The sequence below is a fragment of the Trachymyrmex septentrionalis genome, unplaced genomic scaffold (genome assembly GCF_001594115.1).
Source record: "Trachymyrmex septentrionalis isolate Tsep2-gDNA-1 unplaced genomic scaffold, Tsep1.0 scaffold5, whole genome shotgun sequence".
Lineage (NCBI taxonomy): Eukaryota > Metazoa > Arthropoda > Insecta > Hymenoptera > Formicidae > Trachymyrmex > Trachymyrmex septentrionalis.
Genome location: NW_017305672.1, coordinates 2,140,113 through 2,145,092, shown reverse-complemented (window position 1 = coordinate 2,145,092; position 4,980 = coordinate 2,140,113).

The window sequence follows — 4,980 nt, the reverse complement described above, 5'->3', positions numbered from 1 at the left end:
ACCGGGTCGGAAAGAAGAGAATGGTCCGTGCTATTATCATAGTGGGTTCGGTCGCGTTCCGCGACGCGAAGAAGTGCAAGAAACCGTGCTCGTAGATGCGAGCCGTCAGAGAAGGGAAACTAGATCGGCTCCCGTGGATTGAGATAGCCGCGAGTGTTGCGCCGTCACAAAATCGTTTCGCTATCCTGGATCGTAATTCAGGAGCAAAATTCCCGATATAGGCGCCGACGTCTCTGTGATACCCAAGTTCCTAGTTAAGTGCAGCGCGCCAGTTAATCTCAAAATTTTCGTCATTAACGGTACGCAGATATACGGAGAAAAAACTCTTAGGTTAGATTTGTCATTCCGAAGAATGATAATGGCAATTCCTTGTTGCGGATGTACAGCAGCTACTTGTAAGCGCGGACTTTCTTAAGCATTACAACTTGCGGAACCGACGACTCATCGATAGCACGATTAAGCTTTGCACGCCAGGAAGCATCAGCACCTGTCGCACACCATCATTTTCTCGTAAGTCATTATAGTCGTATAAAACCATTTTGCATGTGACGAAGACCAGCCAAAGCCCAAGAGCCAAAGCATACGGTGCAACATCACTAACGGCCGAGCGATAGCAGAACGAGCCCGTCGTCTTTCGCCAATGCAGCGTGGAAGGAATTCGAGCAACTTTTAGTAGAAGGAAATTGTAAGCAATCTTCAAGCGAGTAGGCTAGTTCATTACATATTGTGCACAAGAAGGATAGTAGCTGAAGGCAACTACTGCCAGTTGAACAAAGTTACAGTTTCAGATCGTCATCCCATTCTCCACATTTACTTCGACTTCACGCACCGACTGAACGGATGTATCACATTAACAACACTGGATCTTACGAAAGCATTCCACTAAATATCCATCGCTCCAGAGGACAAAAAAACTGCTCTAATAATCCCATTTGGTCTGTTTGAGTTCCAGCGGATGATTTTCGGTCTGTGCAACCCAAATCTTCTAGCGGCTTATGGACGCAGTTTTCAAGGACCTGAATTACGTATTTTGCTACATTGACGACATATTGTATATATAGTATATATATAGTAATTCAACATCTTAAGATTCAGACCGAAGTGGTGCTTCATATCTGAAGTAAAATGTTATTATTAATTTCTTTCTTTTCTTTGATCTTCTTCTTCTTCTAATTTTATATAGCATTCGCCATCGAAATGACGATGATTCCGCCCAAACTCGGATAGTAACTTCTTTTCTTTGATTTATGAAATTGAAATATTATATATATCAAGCATTGAACTGATAAACTTAGATTTGTTCTGTACATGAATTAACGATATATCATCGAAGTATCAAAGTTTAAGTAAAATATAACCAAGTTCGCAGCGAAATGAACTATTTTCATTTCTTTACGTTACATTAATCCAGAACAGATGAAAAGCGCATTAATGTAATCAGTGTTAATAAGTTGCACATACTTGAAATAAAACAAAAAATAAAGAAATTATTATATAATTGTTAAGGAAATTGTTAACAATTAGATAAATTGTTCATTTAAGCAACAGAATACTATTGATAACAATTGTAATTACTTTCGTCAAAGTTATGGCTAACCGTGCATCGGGCGATAGGTTTCTGATTGCTACATTTTCTCAATTATCGAGTTACTAGTTCCAGTAGCATTTTATATTGTTCAGGCTAGAGTCAAATGTAAGCAAAAAATTCTTCATGATCAGTTAATCTAATTTCGAGAATCAGATTAAATAAAAAACCCTGTTGTCATCTTCTTTTATTGATTGGCCTGATCAATGTCTAATTTTTACTTTTTGTGCTTGCAAAGCAATCATTTAAAGCACAATACTTCGATTTAATAATAAAATAAAACACGTTATGGGAGGCCTAACTTCTTCAAATTCAATCTTTAAACTTATGATGAATTCACTCGCACTACACTGGATAAGGACATATTAAAAGCTGCTTTATATAAACTATCTCAATTCAGTAATACAATATAATCAACTTTGACAATGAAATGATACACATATATTTTGTTAAATATAATATCATTAGTGATAATATCATTAGTAGATAGTCGTTTAAAATATTTATTTAACTTTGCTAATTTCATGCAAAGTAGCTTTTAATATGCAGTGACCTAATGTAGTACAAGTGACTGAATTCAACGTTTCTGATTGGCTGTCTCGACAAGAATTGCGTGTGCGTTTTGCGATTTATGTTATGGTCTTACATTACGGTCATTGTAGAATAGGCTTAAGCCGTAACGAAAAACTTTTCAGGAAAACTTTTTTTTAAATCATAATTTTATGTGTATTCTAGAATAAGATATTAATCAATAATAATACTCATTTTAGCAATAAAACTATAAAATTAAAACCATTGAAAGCATTACTAGCTAGTAATATTGGGAGTATAAATAAGTTTCCGCCGTTTGACAAACAATGGCGCTACCAGTATGTTATAGTTAAAATTATCAGCTGTAAAACGTCATATCGTAAGGTTGGACATCTGGCAAGAACATAACCTTGAAATATTAGCGATTTTGCATCAGCATCTTATATCTTTTTTCGTGCGAAAATGTCGAGTTTTGAGCCGAATAAGCATCATTTGCGGGAGCTTTTGATTTACTTCTTTAATAAATCTGCAGCTGAGGCGCATCGATTGCTTGTAGAAGCATATGGTGAGGCTGCCTTAAGTGAGAGAAGTTGCCGTGAGTGGTTTCAAAAGTTTAAGAACGGTGAATTTGACGTCGAAGACAAAGAACGTAGCGGAAGGCCGAAAGTGTACGAAGACGCGGAATTGGAAGCATTATTGGATGAAGATTCGTGCCAAACGCAAGAAGCACTTGCACTTACATTAGAAGTGACTCAACCAGCAATTTCACATCGCTTAAAATTGTTGGGAATGATTCAAAAGCAAGGAAATTGGGTTCCATATGAACTGAAGCCGAGAAACGTTGAACGCCGATTTTTCACATGTGAAATGCTGCTTGCCAGGCGTAAACAAAAGGGTTTTTTGCACCGTGTAGTCACTGGTGATGAAAAATGGATCCACTACGATAACCCAAAGAAGAAGAAATCATGGGGACCACCTGGCCATGCTTCAACATCGACAGCCAAGCCGAACATTCATGGGAAAAAGCTCATGTTGTGTATTTGGTGGGATCAGCTAGGTGTCGTTTATTATGAGTTGCTCAAACCGAACGAAACCATTACTGGGGCTCTCTACCGAACACAATTGATGAGATTGAGCCGAGCACTCAAGGAAAAACGCGCTACTACTCCAGACACGACAAAGTTATTCTTCTGCATGATAATGCTCGTCCACATGTTGCGGCGCCGTTCAAAACCTACTTGGAAATACTCAATTGGGAAGTTTTACCCCACCCTCCGTATTCACCAGACATTGCTCCTTCTGATTATTACCTGTTTCGATCGATGGCGCATGGCCTGTCTGAGCAACACTTCACATCATATGAAGATACCAAAAATTGGGTCGATTCGTGGATAGCTTCAAAAGATGAAGCGTTTTTCCGACGCGGTATCCGTATGCTGCCAGAAAGATGGGAAAAAGTAGTGGCTAGCGATGGACAATACTTCGAATAAAACATTAGGTACCGTTCTTTCACAATAAACGCCCAATTTTTGATAAAAAACGGCGGAAACTTATTTATACTCCTAATAAAATATTATCATTGGCAAAAACTCATTCAGCTTGTTACAAAATACTATTGAAAACGCCATTCATTTTCAATGATTTTTTCAATAATATTTTTAATAGTAAAATCATCTATTTTTTCGCGACGGATGCACCAACCTAGGTTGGATTAAAGATGTTGTATGCTTTCCTATTAGTCGAATATGTAACGTCAACCAATAGTAGAACATTATTCAACCCAAATGGAAGTAAATCCGCTCGGGTCGAAAACGCTGTTAGTCAAATAGATAAAATTAGGAAAAGCATTAGTAATAACTAGTAATTTTTACGGAAATTTCATAGGATCCATGAGACACATAGAAATAAATAACACACGTAACGTTTCGGATGCAAGTCCTAGTAACTTTTGCGGACATCGTGAAGATTACGGATTACGGGCTATATGTGATAGCACCCTAATGGCTTCTGCACACTGGACGCGGAAACGGTTGCCGCCTGGCAAATGTGATGTACCCAATAAACTTACAGCTCTTAATGTGTTCATTGGTTATCGCATCTCATTTTGCCGCGCGACAAGCGTTTCTGCGTCCAGGAACCGTAACGATAAAATATATTTTATAATCAGATTCTGTTCCGTTTTTACTGAATGGGACGGGTAGAGAAAACTGTTATGAAGCAGAATGCTCAATTCTAGTGAAAAATCCGATCTGTCATTCTGATCCGTGCTTAATGAAATAGCACTCTTATTATATTGTGGATAAAACTATCTTGAATTATTATTCCACAGGAACATTTGAATATCCTGCCACGCAATATGATTACCTATCTCAGTCTCATTCACGATAATTTCGCAAACTTCACAAGAATTTAATAAAACCTGCTTTATTTCTTCAATACATTTATATATATTAAAGATATATAATTTATAGTATATAATTGACTAATTTACTATTTACATCTAATGAATCCATTTCGCTTCTTTTTAAAAAAACAGTTCTTTCTAAAATGATTGCTGCTTTCGCTATAGAAACAGGGAATAATGAGCCATCCAATCAGAGTTTTGGGGTACAAGTTCAATATCATACCTCAGAGTTCTGATGGCTTGTTATTCCCTGTGCCTATTGTGTTTCCAGCTTAAGAGGGAAGGGGATTCAACTTCATGGCGCGGGCAGAGATGTAACTTGCACACCCCGTGCAGAACTGTCAGTTTTCTAATCCACGTGGTTAGAAAAAGATGAAATGACACGCAACGCTGCCTTAGGCCCAGTTGCACACACACACACACACACACACACGCACACGCACACGCGCACACACCACAC